The following is a 13465-nucleotide window of genomic DNA, read 5'->3' on the forward strand; positions in this document are numbered from 1 at the left end:
TATGTGAATCTCACATAATTTAAGAGATTTGATAAAATATTTAATAAATTATTTAAGATTCATAGCATAATTTAATAAATAAATCAATTTGATTGAATGAATCTTCTGCAGAGACAACAAGAGAGAGAGAGAGCGAAGAAAAAGCTATGAAAATGGGGAGTCTGAAGTTGAAACAGAGAGACTCTACTCTAAATATACTATGAAAAATATTTGGTAGCCCGAATTTGTGTAGCTCGAATGGCTCGAATGTATCAAAATGATGTTATTTTACACTCAAAACAACGCCGTTTTGAGTGTTTCGAGCCATTCGAACCATTCGAGTCATGAACTTTCGGCTACCTATCATTATTGATATACTATACATACATCAACAACAAAAAAAAAAAAACGAAGAGAGTACTATTAAAAAAACCACAACATGTAAAAAAAGTTTATGATTTTCTCGCTGTATTTGGCATTACATTAATATTTTTGACCTCCAACTCACATGGCTTCTTGAGCCTCTCTTCCCTCACCATTTTTTATTTATTTTTTGTTTTGTTTTCCTTTCCCTCACATGCACTCCTCTATCTCTCTCTCTCTCTCTCTCTCTCTCTCTCTCACATAGACGTATACATATACATATACATATACATATATATGTATATACATATAAATGGTCCAAAAACTTCGGTAGTTTTTTTTCATTGACCGACCACTTTCTCAAGAGATTCTTTCAGATCTACAGTGAAAAGGAAGGGGCTGCTGAGCCGGACCTTCATTTGTTGTTGGAACAGAGAGAGTGTGCTTGTGTGTGTGTTAAACTGTTCTCGGATCACAAAGGTTAGCTTTTTACTTGCCTTTTTCAATCTCTGTTCTGAATTTCGATTCAAATTGTGGCTCTGCAATTCGTGTATTCATCATCATAAGCAATTTGCGTTACACATTGTGTTTTTGACCTGTGTTGATTTTGAATCTGTCTCTATAATTTGTGTTTTGTGTTAATCTATCTGTTTAAATTCAGTCTTCTCAATTTTTTTTTCTTTGAATAGACTGATTTTGATAGGTTTTTCTTATTTCTTGTGCTTTGTATTTGATGTGAGGCAGCTCAAAATTTATTGTGTTTCAATGGACAAAGTTTATGAATTTTACATATAATGAAAATACTTGAAATTTTGAGTATATATGTTTTTCAATGTTTCAGTTTAATGTCACATAATCTACAATCCTTTTCACTTTTCCTTCCCCCCCCTCCGGGGGATTTATAAGGGTTCTAAGAACTGTTTTAAGATGACAATATTACCAATTTTCTGGTTACTTGGTCACAATTTGAAAGATAGGACTTGGTCTTCTATATTTCATTTTAGCTATGGTTGTTCTTCAACAATCAATTATTATTATTATTATTATTTATTTATTTTTTGTTTTTTGTCTGTTAGAAAACTGTAGGGGTTGAATTCAGATAAGCCAAAAGAAAAATTCTTAATTTGGGTTCGCCTATACTTTATGCAATTGATGCACGAAGAGGCTACCTTATACCTGTGTTGAGTTTGATTTGAGATTCACTTGAGGCATGATCTATGGAAGTAATTATCTTCCTTTTTATGAGTCATGGCAAAGTAGGTGGGACTCGGGTCAATGTTTGAAGGAACTTTCAGAGTAAAAAAAAATATATTTTTTGTTAAAAAATTGTATGGTTGAAATCAAGGTTTTCTCAAAGATGTAGCCTAGAATTAAGCCTAATAATCTTTAACTGAACAATTCTAAAAATAAAAAGGCCAAAGGAGCTGAATTAAGAAGATTCTCCAAATAGTAAAATTTGATTATGTTGCATTACTTGATTACCTACCTACCTTCTTCTTAAAATACGGTTATACCTTTATGTCTTGCATGCTTCAATCTTACTTGGAACTTATTCTTGATAGGAAGGTCCAGTGAAGCGTTCACACTTCGCCCATTTTTCTGTTAAGTCTGGTTTGTGGAACTCAATTTTAAATAGTGATAACCTCAACTTGGCTCAGATGTAAATATACAGGCAAAAAAGCATGGCTTAGTATCATTTTGATGTTCACCTACATTGAAGGCACTTAGACACCTGAATTGGGTGTGATACATAAGTGACATTAATGGCTTGTGAAATGGAGAACGACAGTGTAGAAGAAATGGACATTGAAGTCCTCTCTTTAATGTGGCCTGAAGATATAAATGAAGCTAGAAAGCAATTCAATATAGAAAGGCCTGGAGCAGATCAAGATATGTTAGAGGAGGTTACAATCATTGAAGAAAAGACTATAGTTGACTTCAAACGTCTTTCAGAGCTAAGCAATTACAGTGAGAAGGGCTTGTCTCAGTTGGCACATCTTGTAAAAAATTGGGAGTATAAGCAGGCCAATGCTGATCGACTTCTCAGAGAAGAGCTTGACAACCTGAGCAAACAAAGGCAAGAGGTTGAGCTCAAGCAATTGGAGATTTTTGAGGAATATCGTTTTGAGGAAGAAAGTTATAGTGGTGATAAACGCCCAATTTCTATATTGTTCAAAATAAAGGACTAGAAATAGAAGCTTAGTATGACACTGTCATATATTGGAAGCAGAGGGCCATGCATTTACAGAAATTGTTGAAGGCTAGTAACCAGCGGGAGCAGATACTTACGGAGAAATTGCAGGAAAACATAGAAAATTTGGAAAGACGGGCTTCACCAGTGGAAGAATTGTCCCAGCTTTTAAAAAGAGTCGATAATTTCTTACATTTCATTATTCAGAATGCACCAGTTGTCATGGGCCATCAGGTAATTTAGAACAGATTTCATTTTAAATCCTTCAGCTTGTTGCTTTGCCGCAATGCTATCAGTGCATATGGATGCAACTCAGTATGGACACAATATTTAACTGGTAGTTATTTGGGGATGAACTCTGATATAAGATTTTGTTCTAACTGTGGTTCTTGACTAAAATTTTCTCCACTTTGTTGCAGTCATTTTAATGTTTCTTATTATCTACAATAAGTTTCTTGAAAATTCATCATCTATATCTTAGCGTTCATTTTCATTTCATTCAGGATAAAGAGTTGCGGTAGCGTTTCATCTATAATCACTTTCCGAGTTTGCACGAGGAGGTAATTGACTGCCAGTGATTTTCTTATTCTGAGGTTTTATTTTCTGCTACAAGTTGTATCCTTTATTTCAGTGCTGGTGTGAAACCTGACAATATGCACTTTTCCTTTCTTATCGATTTTTTCACTTTTGTAATTCATGTAATTTCTGTAAAGCACTGTTTGCAGAATCTGGCACATGCATTCCTCAAATTCACTGATTTTTCAGGACATTATAGGAAAAACGGATGTGGAGATATTCACTAGTGCTGGTGTAAAGGAATCTCAAGACTTCAAAAGAGAAGTTTTGGAACGAGGGGTACCTGCAAAAAGGGAAATTACTTTTAAGACAGAACTATTTGGGTCAAAGACATTTTTGATATATGTTGAACCTGTCTTCAGCAATGCAGGGGATACTATTGGTGTGAATTACATGGGAATGGATGTAACTGATCAGGTGAGTTCATTTACAAGATTCAGCAGTCTGTATAGTGCCATGGTGGTCTTCAAAATTAAATTCAACACTATGTAATAATATAAATTGATTTGTGACTACCATTTTGAAAAGAAAATCTTATTAGCTTTTCTTCTTATGTACTAATCAATGGTTGTATTTCTGAATCAGAGAAGAAAGACTTTAGTATTCAGATTTTGTGAATCACAAGTTAAAGAAACAGTTCATTTTTCATGATATGTCCTGTCCAAATGCTGGACTAGATTATATTGAATTTTTATGTTCAATGTTTTGGTTTGACCTATGTTATATGATTCCTTCAATGTCACCATGCCCTTTTATTCTTCCTTTTTTTTTTTGTTTTAAAGAAAAAATTTAGAAGTTTTATAGGTCTTTAAGCAATATGACAACAAAAAATACAATATGTGCCTTATTACTTGACAGGTGAGAAAAAGGGAAATGATGGCAAAACTTCGAGAGGAAATAGCAGTACAAAAAGCCAAGGAGGCAAAGTGTAGACACCCCATTTTTGACCGCCCTTAAGACTTGGGCACTACTGATGGTTTGCTCGGTGTTTGAGAAATGTGCAGGGCAAAGAATCAATTTCTTCGGCTGGAAGAGAGGCAAATCCTTCAAAACACTTTGTTTAGGAGTTTGGAGTTGAAGAAAAGAGGAAAGGAGAGGAGAAAACTAGTTTGGGAGAAGTTCGGCATGAATCCGGGTAGAAGCGAGTCGAGCAGCCCTCGCTGAATCGGGCTTATCTATCTGTACACTTGGAGTTTAGCTATGGGGCCACCACCGTCGGAAATCTTACTTCCGGGGCTTCATTTTGCACTCAAGAATCTCCTAGAGCCAAGTCCGGGTGGGGGAGATATGATCAGTTGAAGTCGGGCATCATCCCGGTTGGATCGAATCTGCGCGGCTTCACGGAAAAGGGCATAACTTTTTGCACAGAAGGAATTTTAATGCAAGGTTTGCGCCATTGGAAAGCTAACTTCTGGGGCTTCAATCTGGACATACACCGGCACTTTTTTGACCTCACCGGCCACCCATCGGCACTCTGTTTGTGCCGACCGGCAATTTATTGTACCGACCGGCCATTTATTGTGCCGACCGGCACTTTATTGTGCTGACCGGCAATTTTTGCTAGCCGACGACCTTCCGGAGCATTCTGCAGATTGAGTGGATTCCAGCTGTGCCAGCTGGGATGCACAGACCCTACTCCACGTGCATATATGTGGCTATTTTGAGCCTTTGCACACCCTTTGGCCCCTTTTCTTGCACCCTTTGCTCAAGGCTTCTTGAGGAAGCCTTGACCCCTTATCTTGGCTTCCTCAAGAAGCCTACCAGCTGTCCAAGCTTCTCCAATAAGCCTTGACCTCCCCTTTAAACCCCTTTGACCCTTTGAAGCTTGTCTTGGAAGCTTAGTATTGCCTATATAAGGAAGCCATCCTCCTCCTTTGTTTTGGTTCAGCAAAACCAGACCTAATACATACATATAACATATATATCACCCTCTCTCTCTATATCTCCCTCTCTCTCTACATTTGGGAGTGTTATAGTGATCAAACACCCTTGTTCTTGGGCCATTTCTTCATCAACTCATAGCACAAGGCATCCAACGCCCATTCCAGCAGCTTGAGGCTGTCCTCCAGAGGTTAAAAGCTCCCAAACTCAGTCCAAAGGTTGCTAAAGTTTGGTTCTACAAGGGTGAGTCTCATTTTCCCTCTTTTGCGCATTTTTTTGGCCTATATCTAAGCCGTAGTTGCTTGCACTTTTGGGCTCCGACCTAAACTTCAAATCATCATATTTTGAGGTCCTCTTCATGTTTGATTGAGGACCTCTTGCTGTTTGAGGACAGTAGCTTGCACTTGCTTCAATATCCTCCTTGAATGCCATAATCTTGCATAGAATTTTTGTCTTGCGTGTGATCTGTTTTAGAGCCTGATGTAAACTGAAAATAGGCTTATTTTGAGCCCCTCTTCAACATTGAAGAAGGGCTCAACACTTTTTGGGACTTCCATATTGTACTTCCCTTTATATCCTCTTTTTGGTCCCATTTTTGTATGTCTTGGCAGCCCCTGATGTTGCTGTTTTTGGACCTTGGTCCGAACTAAAAGTGGCTTTATTTTGACCTTCTTAACATGTTTTATTAAGGGTCTTTGGCTGTTTGGTGAATGTTTTGTATACCTCATGTTATAGCCACTTTTGAGCCTCATTTTTGCATTGCATTTCTAATATATTTGTATACTGTTTTTGGGGCTGCCATAAACTGTAAATAGTCTTATTTTGGGCCCCTCTTGAATGTTGTTGAAGGGCCCTAACCTGTTCGGAGTTAGCATCCGTGAGTTGCTTCATAACCTCATGTTTAGGGCCATTTTTGCATGCCATTGTTGCCCTATCTTTGCTTGTTGTTTGGCCATGACTTGTACTAGAAAAATGCTTATTTTGAAGCTGTTTTGCTTCTGTCTTCATGCTCCATGTCCATATTATGCATGCTTTGTATAGCTGTAAGCCATTTCGGGTGCCTAATTTCGCATTTCGGGAGGAATTCCATGCATCGGGCGTACTTTCGCCTCATTTCGGGGCTGTTTTGCCCCTCATTTTGCTGCTGAAATCCCATTGGCATGTTTGCATATCATTTCCATGCCATTGCATTGCGTATGCCATTGCCTCGGTTTGCGTGTCCGTGCGCACGCATTTCGAGGCACTTCATTTTCATCCATCGGCCTCTTATGTGAGTGTGGCTGAGGCTCTCTCATGTTAGTATAAGTCCATGTTGCATTCTATATGCCGTTTTAGCCATTGCATTGCATATGCCATTGCCTCGGTTTGCGTGCCCGTGTGCACGCGTTTCGAGGACTTCATTTTCATATTATGGCCACTGTTTTGGGCCTAACTAGAGCTGCCTAATTCATGTTTAAGACCATCCCTTGCTTATTTGCATGCTCACCTTGCATGTTTGCTTGTATCGGCATGTTGCATCCTTAGCTCGTATGCCTAGGTTGCATTGCATTGGCATGCATGCCTTGCCTCTTGATCATGTGATAGAGGTTGGGCTTTACTTTGTTTGATTGGTTTGCATTTCATTTGACATGAAAGTTGCATACTTGATTCCTTGGGCCATCATGCATGGAAATGCGCGATTGGTGGTCCGAGAATCGAGGCACATGCCCCTTTGAGTCGTTACCATGATAAGGGACATGAATGGTGCATATATGCCTTGAATTGTGCTGCCATGCTTTTCTTTGCACTCTGTTGCTGTCAATTGCAGGTTCTGCAGACATTCCTTGCCGACCGGCAGTATATATTGCCGACCGGCAGTAAACAAGCAGCCGATGGATTCATCTTGTGCCGGTGACTACACCACACTGCCGGTGGCAATTCTACTCAGCCGGTGGCACTCCTCAGTGTCCAAGGAAGCATTCCTGAGGTTTTGGTAGCCTTCAGAGGAGCAGAGGAAAGAAAACAGAGGCAGCCTATGCATGGCGGCGCATTTCCCGAGGCGGTTTACCTGTTTTCCTAGATTAGTTAATTTGTTAATTAATTAAGCAATTTGTAATATTTAATTAGCTTGCGTAGTTAATTAATTTGTATTATTATTTTGGTCCCTCCGAGCGAGGGCAAACTTGTAATAAGTGTGGGTGCGTGTGTGCATGTCTTCCAACCTCCACTTCTTTCTTCCCTTTTATTTACCTGCTTATGATGATAGATTAGGGCATATTTATTTTAGCATACCTTATGCTATGCATGCGTGCATTCATGCATTTGTTGACATGCACCGGGCTCGGTACATCATACAAACTATATTGTATGTTTCAATTCCAAGTTGAGTACTTGTTAGTTGATCGCATTACATATGCCATGCTTAGGTTAACCGAGCCTATCTAAATTGCATCTTGTATGTGTTGCATTAGGCAATTTAACATGAACTAGGACACGCACATTTTTGCTAACTAGTTTACTGTTTTGGCATGGAGTACTAGGTAAGCTTTTATGCTTTAGCATATCGCATGCGTGTGAATGTTGCCATGATAGCATGATCACCATGAGGCTAGCTGCTTATGTGATATAACTGCTTGAATGCCTGTGGATGGAGGTTGAATTACCTAAATTGGAATAATGCATTAAAACTGTGAGTTTTAAGCCCACTAGATAGTGGCAAAATCATCTTTTCTAAAAGCCCACTTGAGGGTGGCAAAATCCGCATTTTAGCCTACTTGCGAGTAGCAAACCATTTTCAAAACAAACATGAAATGTTTTGTTCCAATTTGGGCGATTTGGTCTATACTTGTTTGCCGCGCGCATAACATAGTAATGCTAGGCTAATAATTGGAATAAGAACACATAACGTTTTCAAAACTGGATATCACGGTTAGTAGAGGCCGGTCTTCGGACCGGGCGAGAGGGGGTGCTCATAGCTGACCTTCCCCGATCGTACCCAAGCTCCCGAGCCGAGACAACTCCGGTGATGACGGACATGTGGCCTTCGGCACCGAGTCAGGGTTTCCTAAATTTCCCCATTTTAAAATATTTAGGTGGCGACTCTGTATCTGGCAAAGCAGTCCATGTTTGGCACTACTTTCAAAAAAATCTATTTTTTCTCAAAACGATTTGCTAGATTTGGACTCTTTGGTTCAGATTAAGAACCGTGACACAAATCGAGAGTCCGAACTGTAGCGCGAGGCCTCCCACGCGGGCGCGTCTACACAAAGCTAAACAAAACAATTCATATAATAGGTTTCTCTTTGATTTATTCTTGGTGGGTTTGAATAAGCATTAGAAGAAAAAGGGTATTCATTTTTTACCAATTGATTCTTCTTGCAGAGGAAACAATGCGAGCAAAACAAATGCTGGCAACCATGTCTCATGAGATAAGATCCCCACTATCAGGAGTTGTAAGCATGGCTAAGATTCTTTCCACCACAAACCTTGACAAGGAACAAAGACAATTATTGAGTGTCATGTTATCTTCAAAAATTTAGTTCTTCAACTTATAAATGACATTCTTGACCTTTCCAAAGTTGAATCAGGTTTGAAGTTTCATCCCTCCCTCCAATGACATTCGGCGTTGTCATTGGGATATCGGGATCAGGTATGGAGTCGAGGTTGACGGCTGCTCAGCTAGATCAGAGGTTGATCCTTGGTCTGTCCGAGGTGTGGACGCGACTTGTGGAGTTGTGACAGAAGGTGGAGAAAGGCTTTTCTTCTTCTTTTTTGGGACGTTGGGAAGAGCCGACTTATACGTGGGGATGAAGTTGAGAAGCAGAAGGGCCTTTCTCTTGTGGACTGGCAAATTCAGAAGTTTCTTCAAGTCTTTACTGGGAAAGAAAGACTGACGGAAGCCCTTGGGTGGCTGAGGGAGAGCTGCAAGAAAAACAGACATTAGAAACAAATAAGAGTATCGAAGACTTTGAAACAAACAAGTAAAGTATGGACGCAGGGCTCTTACCATTGCCCTCTACAAAAATGGTTTGAGGAAGAGGGTAAAGATGGAGGTTCTCATCTGGAGCGAACTCCCAATTTCCCGAGGTAATAAAGTAGTCATCTTCAGCTCCCTTGTTGGAGTCTGGGAGGTCGGCTACAATTTTGTGCTCTGTAGATCTTGGCTTGAGGTAGCAAACGTAGCCCATATCTCTTTTGAGGCCACACATGGTGTAGCAGTACTGGATGTCGGCTAAGGTGATCCTAGCATTTTCTTGTTTGGCTAAGGCTATGATACCATTAATAACTTGGTATGAGTTGATGGAAAGTTGCATTGGGTTCAACTTATAGTAGTGGATTAGCTCGCGGAAAAAGATGTTGAGTGGAAGCCGGAGTCCGCACTCAATAAAGGCTATAACAGGGAAGGGCATGGAGTCAGTTGTGGGCATCATAGAGTTGTCATCCCCAGCCAACCTCAGATGGATGTTGACAGGGATGGAAAACTCTCGCCTAAAGTATTCTAATTTTGTCGGGGTGTCTACCCTATGCTTCCACATACCCATGATATCGGCCTAGCTAGGAGGAACTGGATTTCAGAATAAAGGTGTTTTAGAAGGGTTATTGGGACCTCGGCAAAAAACCTAAAGTATGTGCTGGGTAAGGATTTGCGAAAATAGTTTCAGTTTTTCCTAATAATCGTGGGTTCTACCAGCAAATCCCAAACCTATATCTGTGGAAACGAAGATTAAAGGCGCAAAAATCTGGAAAACAGAAAAGCAAGGATGTGCTTCAGAATCAAGAACAAAGATGGACTATCAAGAACAGTGGCAAAAGTGCAGAAGAGTTGTGAACAGTGTGTGCATTCAAGACGTGAGCAAGAGCAAAATCGTGAAATAAACACACTCAGATACATGATTCATAAATCAATTGCTTGAGTAAAATAGCAATGGCAACTAATGGTGAAGCATAATTTCTTGAAAAGCAACAAGAAATAAGAAACAAGGAGGAACAGTGGCTTACCAGAAAGAGGGAAGCCGGAATGGGATTTGCCGAAGTCTGATGACGGTTGCAGAGGCAGAAGATCGGTGGAAATCACGCCGGAGGTGGTAAATGAAGCAAGTTGCAGAACTTAGAAAGCTTGAACAATGGCGGATTTGAGGAAAAGAGCTAGAGAAGAAAAAGCTAAGGGATTGAACAAAAAAGTAAAACGACGAAAAGAGAGAAAAAAGTTTTTGTTAAAACTTGAAACGGTGGCAAACGAAATTAATGCGCCTAAAACAATGTGAGCTTCAGACGGTGCACGCATGCACGAGACGATTTAGAAGCGCGTCACAGACACGATCCAGTAAGAGGAAAGTACGTGGCTAGGAATGGTTGAGTTGTTGTGAACGATAGCTCATATACGTGAGAAGAGCTCTTGGAATTCTTGATCTTTAAAAAGACATGTCGGCCTATAGTGATGAACTTGGCTTAAGCCGATGTACTGGCAGGAAATACCGATATAGGTTCTATCACCTCAAAATGTCGAGGTAATAGAACCTAGGGACAGTTGTGGGGATATATTTTCTAGGTACCAACATGTGTCCAAGGTGATGCCGACGTGTCAGCCGAGGTGCCACGTGTCCAGGTCATGACGCCGAGGTTATCTCGGCAAGGCCGAGGTTATCTCCAAAGATATGGGAATCCGAGATAAGCGGATAAGGGACAAGAGTCCTAGAACGATGAAGGACTTTAGCATGGATAAGGATAACACTCTTAGGGAGTTTATCTTTATCTCTTGGAAAGTCTAGAATAAGCACTGAGCAAGAGTCCATTGAAGCTAGGCTTCTAGTGGGACAAGGATTGAAATAATTATAAAAGAGAGGCACCCCCATGGGTCTAAGGTACGCAATTTATATTCTGAATAGTGAGTTTAGTACTATTGATTATCTTTGAGAGATATACTGACTTGATCGTCGGAGTGCCCCCGGGTGGATGAACCACCGTCGGAATCTTCTCTTTCTGTTACAGGTCAGCCAGGTGTCATCTATTCTGCCAGTACTCTCCAGCTGATTACTGAGTTGGGTAGTGTGATTAGAAAATCACTCACATAGATCCTTCTTGTGAAAGATAACAAGATTAATGTGATGGTGACACGGTCAATGATGAAGCAGTTGGGCCATACCATAGATGTTGTGAATAATGGAGTTGAAGCTGTACGTGCAGTTCAGTCCTGTACTTATGATCTCGTTCTGATGGTAATTTTCCTAGAATTAAAAAATGTTTTCGATTATGGTTATTATTTTAGTTACCAACTTACCATTTTAATCACTTGTTATGCATATCCTTTTCTTTTTTAGACTTCAATTTAAGATCAAGATAGTGTTTGAGCTTATCCCAATGGTTGTTACATTGCTAGGTGAAATGGTTTGTCACTAGTTGTTCCATCATTTTGATTGCCTTATTTCTTTTCTCTTCTTCATTATCAAAGCCTATAGTTGCCTTCTCTTTTACTTTTTATTCCTTTTTAGATCTCCAAAATTTTAGTAGTTTTTTGTCCATCAAAGCCAATAGTTCAATGTAGATGTCCATCCCAAAACTTCCTTAATATACTTACATGTTCGCAAAACTTTTCGGAGGAGTTTATCTTGGAAATTAGATTAATTGCATAAACAAACCTTGCAACTCATTTAAATGTTTCTGAACATTGTCACATAGATTTGTAGTCTTATCCTAATACATTGAAGCTGTAACCATGTGCAGGATGTATGCATGCCAGTGATGGATGGCCTTCAAGCCACAAGACTAATTCGTTCTTTTAAGGAAACTAGTAGTTGGGATGCTGCAGTGAAAGTAGGAATTGAACAATTTGTGCCTCCAAATGATCAAAAAATTGAGTCATCTAAAAAAAGGATGCCCATCATTGCTGTAAGCACTTGAATCCTTATTTTCCATGTGTAGCCAGTGTTCTTTATGAGAATCTTGCTCAATACAACATTTAATGTGTTTACATTGACTTAGAGTAAATGTCGGGAAGTCATTACTAACAAAAGAAAATAAAAGAAAAGGATGGTTAAATTTGAGACGAGTCCAATGAATGTCATTTTGGAAGACAAGATATATGCATATCTGACATTTGCAAGTAATAATAGCATTTCGAAAATTAGTAACTTTTCTTCATAACGAATATCCTTGTATTTGTATGTATATCCATTGACGAATATTGGTGGTGTAATTGCAGATGACTGCAAACGCATTGGCAGAGAGTGCAGATAAGTATTTTGCAAATGGTATGGACTCGTTTATTTCAAAACCATTTACTTTTCAAAAGTTGAAAGAATGCCTTGACCAATATTTTTAATTTTATCTCATTAGTGTATGCATCCGTATAGAAAGAAAATGTGTGTTAGAAAAAGTTTTGTAATCAATCTATCGCCTTTTGCTCAGCCTTTAGGATCTCTGTTACCTCATGTCACTACAAGAAATTGCACTTTTGGCGACGACGTCAATTTTTCATAGCTAAAAGTATATTTTTGCCCACTCATATTATGTTGCTAAAAGTGTATTTTTTACCAATGCCAATTTGTTGTTGTTGCCAAAAGTAAAGCTTTATCGATGACCAAATCATTGGCAAATGGCAACATTTACCGACGTAAATGTGTCGCTAAAAGTTTACTTTTGTCCACTCATATTGTGTTTGTAGAAGTGTATTTTTTGCCAATGCCAATTTGTCGTTGCCAAAAGTAAAGCTTTAGCGACAAACAAATCGTCGACAAATGGCAACATTTACCGACGTAAATGTATTGCCAAAAGTTTACTTTTGCCGACGCATATTTTGTTGCTAAAAGTATATTTTTTGCCCATGCAAATTTGTGTCGCGAAAAGTGCCACACAATCATCATATTTGAATGACTTTTACCGACGCAAGGTAAATTGCCGACGATAGATGAAGGCTTTTATCGACGACTATGTTCGTCGCTAAAGGCATTACTTTTACCAACGCAATGATAATTTCGTCGGCAAAAACTTTTGCCGACTCACTTTTGCCTACGGGTTGCCAACGTAGCTTTGTGTGTCGGCAAAACTCTTTGCCAATGAATTTTCCCTTTTAGCAACATATTTTGTTGCGTTGCGAAAAATGCAATTTCTTGTAGTGTGTATATCAATATCATCTTTTGATTTTTTTTCCTAACAACTCTTTCATAGTGTGTTCTCCTTGTAAGAATATGAGAAAAAAGGCAGTAAAATTTCCCAACGAAATGCAGCATGAGAGGTAAGCAAAGCCTTTAAATGCAGATTTACCTTACTATAGTCTAATGATTAATTAAAAGTATTTTATCAAAGAAGTTATGCTTATATCCAACCCAAAAAAAAAAATAAAAAAAATATGATTCTCATTTTTGACATAAAAAAAGAAATATATGAAAATAAAATGAAAAGGTTAAAACATTTTAGGAGGGGGAAGAAAAAAAACTTACTGACGGTTTATGAATTATTTAATTTGTGAGCGTTTGGACGTTACATGGAAATTAATGAGTT

At 39.0% G+C, this 13465-nt stretch overlaps 1 pseudogene; it reads left to right on the forward strand.

Moving 5' to 3' along the window:
- The first annotated feature begins 2104 nt into the window (after positions 1 to 2104).
- Positions 2105 to 12287, forward strand: LOC114289789 (histidine kinase 5-like; annotated as a pseudogene).
- The last annotated feature ends 1178 nt before the right edge of the window (positions 12288 to 13465 follow it).

This window comes from Camellia sinensis, chromosome 3 (assembly GCF_055761805.1).
Source record: "Camellia sinensis isolate YWXY chromosome 3, ASM5576180v1, whole genome shotgun sequence".
Lineage (NCBI taxonomy): Eukaryota > Viridiplantae > Streptophyta > Magnoliopsida > Ericales > Theaceae > Camellia > Camellia sinensis.